General features: G+C 28.8%; 1 long non-coding RNA gene across 1 annotated transcript; it reads left to right on the top strand.

The window, feature by feature from the left end:
- The first annotated feature begins 9,990 nt into the window (after window positions 1–9,990).
- LOC131626294 (uncharacterized) lies at window positions 9,991–11,690 on the top strand. Its single transcript, XR_009291083.1, has 4 exons — window positions 9,991–10,592; window positions 10,688–10,831; window positions 10,936–11,102; window positions 11,233–11,690. It is a non-coding gene; the product is annotated as an uncharacterized LOC131626294 (long non-coding RNA).
- The last annotated feature ends 3,542 nt before the right edge of the window (window positions 11,691–15,232 follow it).

Here is a 15,232-nt window from a genome sequence, read left to right on the forward strand (position 1 = left end):
TGACCCTATGGAACCACCTTGAGCCATTGATTCAATGATTTTCCTCTGAATTATTCAAACCCTAGTTTAGAACTTCTGTGTGGGAGACTGTGTTTTGGAGCTTTGTATTTTGTTTTGAATTTGAATAGAAGGAATAATGTGGGCAAATTTTGGGGTATGACAAACATGCATAAATAAATTCGGTTCATAATAATAGGCATATTAATTGGCATATAATATATCATGCAATAAATATAAATAAAAGCGATAAATAATAAACCTGAATAATATAAATCTGAAATAAAACTTGAATCTTGGAGTACTTGAACTTCCACCACAGGTTGGTTGGATTGTTCTTCGATAAATTCTTCAATCAAATAAAAACAAGGAAATAAAATACTATGATCTAACGTAAGGTTAGATCTAGTTAAAAGTTCACAACAATTTCCGGTGTAGAAATTGTTGTGAGAAAAGATAAACAAAATAGAAAACAATTGTTGAAAATAAAATGCTGGAATAAAAATGCAGAAGAAAAACTGTGGCTGGGACAAAGCATGGTCCAACCCTTTTTCACTTCGCAGAAGCCTCTATTTATAATGAGAAATGTGGTAACTGCTTCTTCACGTGTTCCTCTTTCTTCCCCGAGAATTTAGGAACAATTTTGACTTGGAAAGAGTTGGAGACGTTCGCCTTGTGTGAGAAAGGAGTGGAGAAAATAGTGGAGAGATGGAGACGGGCGTCTCCATTTGTTGAACGTGGCCACTTGTGTGAGAAAGAAGTGGAGAAAATAGTGGAGAGGTGGAGACGGGCGTCTCCATTTGTGACGTGGCCACTTATGTTGGGCTTTGGGCCTTCGGAGACGGGGGTCTCCAACTTTGGAGACGGGGGTCTCAGTTTGGAGACGGGGGTCTCCATTTGGAGACGGGGGTCTCCATTTGGAGATGGGCATCTCCCTCTGTTTTCGTGGACTGGGCTTTTAGTTTGCACAATTGGGCCTTCTTTGCACCCCTTTCTTGCTTCAGCACCCCTTTTCCATCTTTTAGGCACAAATAGTAGTGATTTTAGCTCCATTTCTTTCCTTTTCACAAATAGTCCTCAAAACGAACATAAACCCTAAAACAATGAAAATACCAGCATAATACCAACATAAAACAACATAATTAAGATAAAATAGGGAAATAATATATGTAAATCAAGCCAAATATGTGATACAATTTCGTGTTATCAGATAAATTAGTGTTTAATGACATTTCGGAAGCCTAATATACTCCTTGATCGTTTTCAAGGGACATCAGTATAAACCAAAGTATCGCACTAACGATGACTACCAGATCAACCGTATCGGTACATGCCGTACAGTTTCCTTGGTCTATTGTCATATACTTAAGGTATCTCGAGATTCGGGTTAGAATCTTTCACACAAGCAAAATTCCCAAACAAACTTTTGAAAAATAGAGCAATCAAGTCAATCAATTGAAAACATCGAAGTGATCTATTTTCTTAAGGTAACCCCTTTTGAAAACATTTTGTTTTTGAAAGTATCTCCCCAGCAGAGTCGCCAGTTCTGTGGACCTCCGTTTTTTAATCCCGGGCCATACCTCTGTTCTGTAGAGATACGTGAACTGACTCTTTTTTATCGCTTAATGCTTTCGCATTTTTGAAAATTCACAGAGTCGCCACCGACCTTTTATTTTATCCAATTAAGGAAAGGTTTATAAAAGAAACAGAAAAAAGACCTTTAAGAAATTCTGGGTAAGGGGGTAGGTTATACAAAGGGAAGGTGTTAGCACCCTTTGTATCCATGGTTATCCATGGGCTCTTAAGTTTGCTTAGCTCACTTGTTTTTCGATCACTTTTCAATTGCTCTGAAATTGCTCATATGTGGTTTCAAATACCTTTGTAATTTGAATTTTGTAATGATCCGTGTGTGGATGTATACAAAATGCTTGTTTATCTTTCGAAAGATGTTTTGAAAAGAACGTTAACTTTGTAATAACCCGTGTTTGGATGTATACAAAGTATTGTCTTTTTTGAAAGTTCTGTTTTGAAAAACAACAGTGTATGAGAATTTTGTTTGTTTTGATTTGAGCAAGCAAACTAGGAGGTCTACCTTGAGTTGTAAGGTCTTTATCCTTATTTCCTTTAAAAATCTATCCTTTCACCGGATACAAACAAAAGGTTCGATTTTGTACTCAGAATAGTAGAATTTTGACTTTGATTTTGAAAAGAATGAGAAGGGATTACCTTAAAAGGTGCAAGTGTGATTGTGTTTGGATTCAGATATTTTATCTTTGAAGTTAGTGATCTAACGGTTCAATTTTATCTTTGACATACACGCAGTTTATATTTGCTGGAAATTAAAATGCGGAAATGTAAAGTGCGGAAAGTAAATCTACGCTATTACATCGATTGTGCAGGAAATGTAAACTAGCCTATTTACATGAATTTGACATCCTATACATTTATCTAGGAATTTAAATTGCAAGAAAAATAAAAGGCATATTTTTGGATTTTTTTTATGATTGATTTTAATTATAATTAATGCATGATTAATTAAATTAAAATGAAGAAAAAAAAAGATGAAAATATATTTAAACCTAGAAATTAAGTTTAAAATATGTACAAAATATTTGTTAATTAATTTTAAAACAAAACTAATTTTTTTTTGGGATTTTTGAAATTGATTTGAAATTGATTAAGCTAATTAATACATAATTATACAAATAATTATACAAATAATTAAAACTTAAAAAGAAAATTATTCAAAATATGTACAAAATTAGTTTATAATATATAAACAATATTTTATATAAAGAACAATTTTTTTTTATGATTTTTTGATTGGTTAGAATAATTAAAAAGCCAATATATAAATATATACTAATTAATTATGCAAAATATTGAAATTTTGAAGAAAAATAAAATATGTTTATTTCAGAAAATAATATATTATTTTAGAAGTCTAAAAATATTTTTTGTGTATTTTTTGGATTTTTAAAACTATTTTTAATTAATTTTGCAAAGAAATTAAAATAGAAATAAAAAATAAAAGGATACTGATCAGATGTGGAAATTGAATGAAGGAACATGATGCAGCTGCATGATCTGGCGCGTTGGATTGGATGGATAGTGGATCAGATGGTTCAGATTTTGAGGCGCATGGCACTTAGTGTACCTGCAAAACACTTGATTAGTGGGAAATTTAAAAAACTGCGCGCGCGTGCCAGCCAATAGGAGGAGGACACGCATCATCTTCAACCTCCAGACGCCACTTTCAACAGCGCTTTTATGCAAAAGCGCTATAATTGATGAACCCTAATTCTGCAAAATAACGAATAGGGGTAAACAGGCATAGAAATTAGGCGCGATGGTACCATTCAACTCGTCTTGTTCCACTGAATGTAACCATGCCCTTTATTTGCTTTAATTTTGGCCCTAATGAAGAACCCTAATTTTGAGCTAAGAAAACCCTAAAATGGTATATGCTACAAACAGCCATTAAAATCCAATTGAAGCTCCAGAAACGACCAGAGCTTCAAACCAAACACAATTATGCATCTACATCTTGTTAAATATGCGTGTGTTATGAGATATAAGTTGGTTTTAGTTTAAACAAACTGTGGCCTATATAGCTCGATTCAATGAGGTTTAAGACTTGGAAATGATTGGAATTGTTTCAGTGAAGCTCAGAGATGATGTTTGAATGTTTATTTTGTATTGAAATTGACTGAAACTTAAAATTCGAATTTCAAGTTTCTTTGAAAATTACAAGTTGTTACAAGAGTGCTATGTGCTTATGAATGCTACTGAATTCGTTCTCCTTTTTGCTCCTCTTTGTTGCTGAAATATTCTTGCCTTTATATAAGCCTTGGAGTGCTTAAAAAATAAGCTAAGAAGCATTCATGAGCTTTGTTGGAATCTTGACTTTTCAAGCTTAAAACTTAAGCCACCATTGCTTGATCTCCACACCTTTGCTCTAGGCTTTCCTTGCAGCTTCCTTGCTCTTCAATTCTCTGCAGAAAGATGAAGATTCCTTGGGTGAGTCATGCTTGGAAATCAAGCTACCCATTATCCATCCATTTTCCTTTTAATTTAATCTTAAAATAAGATAAAATTATGCCAAAAATGGATAAAAAAGGTGTGGGCCTTGTCTTGGTCGTGGGAAGCCCATAATAACATGGCAAAGATGTTTGAACCATGAAAACTTGGCCCCATTTGGAAAAAATACATTTTTGAGCAATGTTGATTTCATGCATTTTCCCAAAATTTAGCCAACTTCAACAAGGTGTAGATCCCTCAATTTTTGTCATATGAAGGAGATCTTGCACTTTTTGGAAACCTCAAAGAGTCCTCTAACCAATGCCTTTGGTCTCATGTCAAAATGATTTTTGAAGCTCCTTGTGTGTCCTTTTGAAAAAAGTGTCTTTTTGTTGACTTTGAAAATGACCTGTAATGTCTTTGATCATATTTTTCAAATGGTGAATCCAATGACCATGGGATCAATGGCATTTGAAAGATAATTGAATTTCCTTGAAAATAAGCTTTGGTTTGAATTTTTTGGATGAAGGATGAGAGAGTTATGATCAGTCAAAGTTGAGTTGACTTTTCAGGCAAAAACCCTAATTTTGAATCTTAGGGTTTTGTTGATTTTTGATCTTTCCTTGATGAATTATGATCATCCAATGATCAAATGATGAATCCTTTGACAAAATATGGACTTTGACAAAAAATTTCATTTTTGACTGTCTGTTGACTTTTTTGGTCAAACGGGTCGTCTGTTGACTGTTTGAGCTGCTGACGGTGCGTCTGAGTGAATTGAAGTTTGAAAATTTGTATGATGGTACTTTGAGATATATGGATGTGTAAATCCATTTGAGCTCTCAAAAACTTGTTTCTCCTGTAAAAACAAGAAAACCCTAGTCAGGGACTGTTTATGTAGGAGACAGTTAAGCGTACCTGATTTTTGTGCAGTGTTGAGTCTCTGCTAATCGCGTGATATTCAGAAGACTTCTAGAACAAAAATCTTGGAATTTTGAATTGTGAAAGATTGATTTGATTGATGGTACAAAACACTGAGAATTGTACTGCCAGCAGTTTGGCTGTCGATTGACTGTTCAGGTATTGACGTAGCAGTTAGAGTGAAAAATCAACAGTCAAAGTTAATTTTCTTTTTTGTTGTTTTTTGTTTTATGTTTTATGTGAAAAATGAAAGTTTATTTTCATGACTTGTTAGAAAAACACAGACATAATAAATAACTAATATTTACTGTATGCGGGCAAAATTACCGATAATAACCCTGAAAATCATTTAATGCACAGAAATAGGAATATTTGACTGGCAGAAAACACACAAAATATTATCTTAGTAATTAAGCAATATTATGACAAATAGTACAACATTTAATACTGACAGTACAAATATTACATACTATATTGAACAGTACGACGAATAAACGGTACATTTAAGAAATAAGAAATACTGCAAATTTTAAGAATGACGATTAATGACCCATGCTATGAACAATAACATGTAGATGATTGGGAGTGCAACCATTGCAGGTCCACACTCTTCAGGACTATGCAGGCAGAAGAAAGTCATGATCACCATAGCAATGGTGATGACTGTAAGAGACAGTGTCTCTATCCACTTTGCCATTCTTGTCAGGGAAGAAGAAAGGATGGATTATGAAGTGGAAATTTGAGAGATGAATTAGAATTTGATGTGAGATTTTATGGAAGAAAATGGGAGGTATTTATAGAATGGAAAGAAGGATAGAGACGTTGGGGAATGATGTGATTCCGTACAAAAGGAAAATTTGAGTGGAAGTAAGATTTGAAAGAAAGTGGAGATAGTGTTGGGAAAAAGAGAGATTTGATTTTTGAAAAAGAGATTTGAAAAGATTTTTGAAAATAATGGAATATAGTACCAAAATTAGTGGGAAACAAAAGATAATAATAATCTACTTGTTACCAGTACAGTCTGAGTTTCCTGATTCTGCGCCTGCAAAAAGATTTAACTCTATACCAATTGTGTCAGTACTATTTATCTGTAAATAAATAAATAGCATGTGTGAAGTAATAAACAGTATTTGGCGTTTGCGTAAGAATAAATTCAACTGCAAGCCAAATTACTGTATAAGAAAAATTCTAAAAACTAAGTATTTCATATGTCAGGATATTTGTTGAAATAAAAATCCATGATTATATGAGACTCTTAATTTTCAGATTGGAGTTTTCTTGAAAAAAGATGCGGGCAAATTTTGGGGTATAACAACTATTATGATGTACTTATGTTTTGGCCATGATACATTCGGCTTTGTATTCGTGCACTTCTACTTTCCGCTGCAAACGTTATGTAATATTGTCTTATGTACTAAATTTAATACTTTATGCATATTATTCTAGACAAATATGTGTGGGGTGTTACAATACTATTAATTTTTTAATGTAAAAAATAAGGTCATTTAAATTATGTTTATAAGTATACTATTAATTTTTTAATGTGAAAACATATAGAATTATCTTATAGGTCATTAAGATTATGTATGCAATTATACTATTAATTTGTTAATGTGAAATACAATAAATTAGAAAAGAATTTACTATGATAATTTAAAATGTATAAATGTAAATAAATAAATATTAATTAACTAAAAAAATATTATTTAATACTTCTTTGTAAACTACATTTGATATTGTATTAATATCTATCTTCAAAATCATCATTAGTCACCAATATATTCAACCCTTCCATAGAAATAACCCTTGATATGATAACATATAGTTGTACATGAAATAATTCTTGATATGACAATATATATAGTTGATATACCCAACATGTTTTAGTGATTATCCCTGACTTTTATTAATAGTCGTACAAATGAAACAACCAAAGGAAATTTGTGTCTTTGAAATTTGAAAGGAATTCTTTTATCAGAAGGATAATAAAAAATAATTAATTAAAAATATAAATCTTAAAGTTGTTACTCAAGTTTGATTGTCTCTTGGAAGTCATCATATTATCATATATGTAGATTCTTTTACATTTATGTAGACACAATGAATCATCACCTTCTATCCCTCCTCTCCTTCAACCAAAACAAATGCAATTGTTTAGAGAATTAAAAAAATGATAAATAGAATAAGAGAGATAAAATGTTAGAAAGAGATAAAGACATAAATGTGAAGGAGAGGGTTGGAGAGAAAATGGTAAAGGAGAGGATCCAAACTCATATGTAGATGTAGATTTGTATTTTTATTTGATTTTATTATTAAAATAATCGATTACACTTCAAGATATTTGATATGTATAAGACCGTGAACTAAGACATACGAAAAAAATTTATACACAAATATTAATTACACCATTTATGTAAAACATCATAAAAGAATAAATTATACATCTTTTATATTTAACATTTTTTTAGGAGATAGATGATTATGAAATTTTAGTTAATATAATACTGTACATAATCTTCTGTCCAAATATAATACACGTTTCTTCAATATACACTTTATATGATTTGATCTATAAGATGAAAGAGAAAAAAAAGACATAATGATATCAAAATAAATTGAGAAATCATTGTACTTATTCTATAATATACTTATATCTACGTAGAATTAAAACAATACACCGATAAAATAATAAACTAACTAAATTATATTAATAAAATAGAATTTTTATTGATGCATATATTAGAGTTAAAGACCTTTACTTATGTGGCTACATGAACGATCATTTCATAGAACTCCCAAGCAAGCAACAATGATGCAACACAAATTTAAGATCTTCTCCTGATTCAGATCATCCAATAAAAGACAATTAGATAGAAAGTTCAATAGTAGACAAATAAAAGTTGTATCAATATAAAAAAGATTGAAATACTTATAATATAATAATTCAAGTCTCTATTCTGCCACAAAAACTAATGTTAAGGAATATAAGTTAAGAGAAACTAAAAATTTTACAATACAAAATTGAAGAGCACAGCCAACGATTTGTATGTACAACACTTTGATAATGCAATATCAAAGATATATATACACAATGATAATTGACAGAATAATAACGAATAATGACTAATTAAATCATTAATTAAAATATATATTAATACAATAAATAAGTAATCATAATAATGAAAGAATATGAGTTACAAAATATTAAAAAAAAATGTAATTCATAGGTTAAGAATATGAGTTACAAAATATATTTATTTATTGTGTCAAAAACTTGTAGTAATAATCTAATAAACTAAAAAAAAAAATAATATAATAGTATGAGCTATGCGTTTTTCCTCAATAAATTGTAAAATTAAAAATGTTTTAATAAATACATTTGTACTATGATAAATTATGAATATAATTTTTTATTTTAATAATAAAATATAAAATTAAATTTATTAAATTAAAAAAAATATTCAAGTAGATAATTGAAATTAATAAAAATTTAAATTAATAGTTTAATAATATTTTCAAAATACAATTGTAGATTTTAATAAAATCTTGTACTAATAATCTAATAAATTTTAATAAATTTAATTTAATATATTGGCATATGTGATTTTTCTTTCTAAATTATAAAATTCAAAATGTTTTGATTAATGAATTTGTTATATGATAAACTATGAATTGAATTTTTGGTTAATGAAAATATTCTTTTTCCAAAAAAAAAAACTATGAATTGAATTTTTTAAATATATATTTCACTATAAATTTATATTTATTAAATGATAAAAAGTTTCATATAAGTCATTATTAACTCATTTATTATGTAACGTTCAGGAAATTAATAATTTAGTAATCTTTTTATTATGTAACTTCCAAGAATTAAAGGTATTGTAAAGTTTTTTAAATGAATTTATATTTAATATATCTTTTTATATTTTTTTATTACTTCTCTAATATACATTATTTATATAAAGGATCATATCACATAAATTTATGAGTATAAAAATATGACTACTAAAACTATATTAACTTTAATATTTAATTTATAATTTAATATTTTAATATATTATTTAAATTTAAATTTTTAACGCAGAAGAGAAAATTTAATAAAATTTTACGTTAATAGTTTAATAATATTTAAAAATACAATTGTAGATTTTAATAAAATCTTGTACTAATAATCTAATAAATTTTAATAAAAAATAATTTTATATCTTGCCATATATGATTTTTCTCTTATAATTTATAAAATTCAATTTTTTTTGAAATAGATAGATATATATATATATATATATATATATATATATATATATATATATATATATATATATATATATATATATATATATATATATATATATATATATATATATATATATATTCTCTATCGTAAATTATTTATATAAAGGATCTTATCACATAAATTTATGAGTATAAAAATGTGACTACTAAAACTATATTAAATTTAATATTTAATTTATAATTCAAAATTTTAATGTATTATTTACATTTGAAATGTAGAAGAGAGAGATTTAATAAAATTTTACAGTAATAGTTTAATAATATTTAAAAATACATTTGTAGATTTTAATAAAATCTTGTACTAATACTTTAATAAATTTTGATAAAAAATAATTTAATATATTGGCATATTTGATTTTTATTTATAAATTATAAAATTCAAAATGTTTTGATAAATGAATTTGTACTATAATAAACTATGAATTGAGTTTTTAGAATATATATTTAACTATGAAGTTAAAAAGATTCTTATAATTCATTTATCATGTAACGTTTAGGAAATTAATACTCTAGTAATATTTTTATTAATTAACTTCCATTAATTAACTTTAACAATAATAATATAAATAATAAATTATTTTTTAATATAAATATATACATATAAAAAAAATTATCTAATATTTTTATACTTTATAATTAGAATATATTTGAGAGTTACAAAATACTAAATAATAAAATATTAAAATCTATAATATAAGAAAGGAATATGTGCTGGTTAAGACAACATAACCCTGGCTTAATTAGGTGACAAATCTCATTTATGGGGGCAAATTGGGTCCAAAGTAATCATTTGTCAGCCCATTAGATGGTATTAGTTACATAATTAGTATCTTTTACCCTATTCTTTCGCTGCAGTCATTATTTAATAATATTCATCTACTTATTAGTTGCATTTGAACCGAAAAAAGCAGTAAAGGTGTCATCTACTTCTGCAAAACAGCTGCTCAGTTATGGTCTTCCCAATGACTACACTGTTTGCAGATATCAATCTTTCTTTCCTCTTCACATTGCTGCCCCCAAGACTTCACTTTTCTGCTAGAAACTCGGCAAATACAAACACACACAAGCTTTATTCTCTCTCATCAAAACAACTGATCTCTCTCTTCTCATTCCTCATTCTTCAACTCAACCTTCAGATCTATTCTTCTTCTACTTTTGATTCTGAAACACCTTACTTTTTTTTTAATTGGACATTATGTGTTTGATTTTAACGAATCATACTTTTTTTTGTTAGGTTATTCAAGTGTCATCTTTTGCTTTCTAGCTGAGTTCTTCGTCAACCGAAGATATGAAGGTTTCTAGGAATCTTAATGAAGATAAGTTTATGGGTTTCAATGTTTCGTAGAAAAATGTGAAAAAAGGTATGTTAGGGTTCAAGAACGGGAATGTTAGGGTTTTGATTTTTTCTATTATCATTTGGGTTGAATATTTATTGGATTTTTTCTATTATTTTCAGGTTCAATCATTTGGTCCTGGTTTGAACTCAAATTTGTATGTGTATAAGCACTATGTGATTTTTGAGGTTCAGAGTACAGAAATTTCAGGAGTCTTGATGGATAACTTACATGTTTTTCGAAATGTGCGGGTAGTTAAGAAACTGGTATGTAGGTTTCTATTATGCAGGTTCTTAATGTACACTGCTAGATTTGTTTTCCTACATAAACTTTTCTGATTTTTGTTGAATGGTTACTCCTTTTATCTTAGGTCCTGCTGGCAAGAGACATTACATGTTATGTGCCTTAACAATAATTATCCTTATAGCTCTTTGGTTCATCTTCATAGGCACAATCACCCTCAAAAGGTCCACAAAAAACCTTGATCAATTCTCAAATGGATTGGATTCTATGATTCTTGAAGATCTAGATGTGTTGGTATGGTACCCAACAAACAAGACATAATTTTACATTTAGTCATTCATATAAATATAATAGTCTTTTTCACATATCATAAACTAACAATGCATTTTGTTTCTGTTTTGGTTTTCAATTGAGAAATATGAAGTGAAGGAGAAAGAAAAGGTTGTGAGACATATGTGGGATGTGTACAATCGCAGTCATAGCAACTCCGTTGGATTACCTCAGTTTTGGTTGGAAGCTTTTGAAGCAGCTTATGAGACTTGGTCAATGATGCTCCTGCTGTTCGAGAGACTGTAGTTTCAGAAATTGCCAAGATGTCACTAGCATATGTAGTTTCATATGCTGTTAATTACTGCAGCAGCTACTTCTAATGTACAAGCAAAGGTTCAAAATTCAGGGCTTTCTTGAAATGTGATGATTGTCATGGAAGTGGTATGGAGGTTTCTATTAGGCAGTTTGGTCCATCAATGATTCAACAAATGCAACATCCCTTCAATGAATGTAAGGGTGTTGGTGAGATTATCACTGACTGAGTTTTCATGTTGTAATTTGGTTTTGCAATTACTTAACTGCAAATACTATGATATTATGAATATCATCTGTAGATGGTGTAAACTCGGTTTTTTGAGGCGAACTGACTCCTTGCTCTTTTTTTTTTATTATTTTTTTTTATTTTTTTGCAAGAGTCGCCACCGACTTTTATTTTATCCAGCTATATTAGGAAAGGCATAAAAGAACAGAAAAAAGACCTTTTGACAGATTTTGGGTTCGGGGGGTTGGTTATACAAAGGGAAGGTTTTAAGCACCCTTTGTATCCATGGTTATCCATGGGCTCTTAATTGCTTAGCTCACTTTTTTAAATGCTTTGTTGATTTGAAAATAGAAGAAGTGAAGATGGATAATAGGTCACATAGGTCTCTGAAGAGTTTCACCGGGAATAATGCCCTTCAAATACCAGATGAAAGTTTTGAAAATAGATGAGAAGTTTTGAAAATACGTTGTTTGAAAATGGAAGTGTTTGAGCAAGCAATTAGGAGTTACTTACTCTTAATTTATAAGATCTTTCCTGTACGTTAGCAAAATAGACAAATAGAAAATAGCAGAAACATAAATAATATGTCCAAATGGACAAAGAGAAAATAACAGAAACATAAATAATACGTCCAATTGGACAAAGAAAAAATAGCATAGACATAAATAATACGTCCAAATGGACAAAGAGAAAATAACAGAAGCATAAATAATATGTCCAAATGGACAAAGAAAAAATAGCATAAACATAAATAATATGTCCAAATGGACAAAGAAAAAATAACAGAAACATAAATAATATGTCCAAATGGACAAAGAAAAAATAGCGGAAACATAAATAATATGTCCAAATGGACAAAGAAAAAATAGCGGAAACATAAATAATATGTCCAAATGGACAAAGAAAAAATAGCGGAAACATAAATAATATGTCCAAATGGACAAAGAAAAAATAGCGGAAACATAAATAATATGTCCAAATGGACAAAGAGAAAATAGCGGAAACATAAATAATATGTCCAAATGGACAAAGAAAAAATAGCGGAAACATAAATAATATGTCCAAATGGACAAAGAGAAAATAGCGGAAACATAAATAATATGTCCAAATAGACAAAGAAAAAATAGCAGAAATATAAATAATATGTCCAAATGGACAAAGAAAAAATGACAGAAATATAAATAATATGTCCAAGTGGACAAAGAAAAAATAACAGAAATATAAATAATATGTCCGAGTGGACAAAGAAAAAATAACATAAACATAAATAATATGTCCAAATAGACAAAGAAAAAATAACAAAAATATAAATAATATGTCCAAGTGGACAAAGAAAAAATAACAGAAATATAAATAATAAATAATAAAATAAAGCATAAAGCAAGAAATATAAAGAACAATATAATAAAATGCGGAATTTAAAGTCAATTGTTAGTATGTTAGCACGTGAATCATCTTGAAGCTAGTCAAGTATATTCACGATGTTAGTGAAGATCGATGGTGAGTGAATGATGATCTCGGATTTAAAATTAATGAAAATTTATCAGAAGCTTGATAGAATCATAGCGACTACACGATAAATTTCCAAAAGTCTTAAAACAACTGCATACAATCTCTGCCATATTTGATCTTTTATTCTGATTCGGGACAAAGGAAAAAGATAAGAAACAATATCAAATAATATATAAAAATAAATATAAAACAAATTAAACTTAATTCATTCTTTTTGTGATTTTTTTTTTTTTGGAATTGATTTTAAGTTAATTAACAAGCTAATTAAACAAATAATTATACAAATAATTAAACTTAACAAGAAAAATATTATTTTATATGTCAAAAATTAGATTATAAAAAATATAAACCTAAATCTAAAAGGAAAATATTTTTAGAGTTTTTTTGATTGGTTAAAAATAATTAAAAAGCAATATTTACATAATTACTAATTAATTAAGCAATATAAATTAATTATGAAAAGAAATAAAATATTTTTATGTTAAAAATTAAATAAACATTTTATCAACTTAAAACTAAAATTAAAACATTTTTTTTTGAGAAATTGAAAATATGCATAAATATGGAGTTTTTAATTCATGAACTCCTAACACTACTACATATTAAAAATTACATTGTACTTACTCTATGATGTTCCAAGAGTGGAAAAGAGTGATTGAAATTGATTGAAAGTGGCTATTTGAATGAGCCTTGATTTTTACAAGTTTATTGAAACTTTTGGAAAATATAAAACTTATGCTATGGCTTTGGTGTTTGTTGTTGTGCTCTCCTCTTGTTTCTCCCTTTTTTTCCTCCTCTTGAATGAAGAAAATGAAGTTCTATTTATAGGCAAAGAGTTTGATCTTGGAAGCCTTGCAAGTGGAAATTGTCATGATTGATTTTGTGGAAAAAATATGATAATGGAATATTTTCAATGAGTGTATTTCTTAACCATGGTTAAAACACTCAAGTATTATTCTCTTCAACCTTGCAATAATATATTTAAGCATCTTGAATTGGTCTTGATTGGCAACCATAAGCATCTTTGATAATATCTTTGAATTATCTCACTTTAATTAAACTTTAAATGAATAAAATTTAATTAAAATGAAATAAAAATGTCATGAATCATGGATGGGTCGTGGATGCCCTTTAAACATATGAGAATCAAGATTGAATCACAAAAGAATTGGCCTTTTTGAAAAAAAATCAAATTTTGGTCATTACTTGTTTCATGCATTTTTCCAAAAAAGGTCAACTTCATCAAGGCATATCTCCCTCAATTTTGATCCTATGAAAGTGTTCTTTAACTTTTTGGAAAGCCCAAGATGTCCTCTACAAGCCACTTTGGAAGCGTTTTTGCATTTGGAGAAGTTATTTTGATGATATGGGCTTTGACAAAAAACTGCTTTTTGTTGACTTTCAAAATGACCCGTAATGTTTTGGTTTATATCTCTTAGGCGGAAGCATTTCTTGACCTTGGTCCCAACATCAAAGTTGTAGAGAATTGAATTTCCTTGAGAATGAGCTTTGGTTGGAATTTTTCTGATAAATTATGAGAGAGTTATGGTCGGTCAAAGTTCAGTTGACTTTTAGCTAAAAAACTCTAATTTTGCAATTTTGAGTTTTGTCGATTTCTGAACTTTTCTTGATGAATTATGATCAACCATTGATCACATGATGAATCTTTTGACAAAATATGGATGTTGACAAAAAATTGCATTTTTGACTGTCTGTTGACTTTTTGGTTAAACTGGTCGTCTGTTGACTGTTTGAGCTGTTGACTGTGCGTCTGAGCGAATCGAAGTTTGAAAATTTGTCTGGTGGTATTTTGAGACATATGGAGATCCATGAAATCCATTTGAGGTCTCAAAAACTCGTTCTCCTGAAAAAAACAAAAACCCTAGTTAGGGACTGTTTGTGTAGGAGACAGTTAGGCGTACCTGATTTTTGTGCAGTGTTGAGTCTCTGTTGACCACGTGATTATCAGAAGACTTCTAGAACAAAATCTTGGAAATTTGAAGTGCGAAAAATTGATTTGGCTGATGGTACAAACACGGAGAATTGCGCTGATAGCGGGTTTGACTGGTAACTAGCTGTCCGGGTATTAACGTAACAGTTA

The sequence above is a fragment of the Vicia villosa genome, unplaced genomic scaffold (assembly GCF_029867415.1).
Source record: "Vicia villosa cultivar HV-30 ecotype Madison, WI unplaced genomic scaffold, Vvil1.0 ctg.000282F_1_1, whole genome shotgun sequence".
Taxonomy (NCBI): domain Eukaryota; kingdom Viridiplantae; phylum Streptophyta; class Magnoliopsida; order Fabales; family Fabaceae; genus Vicia; species Vicia villosa.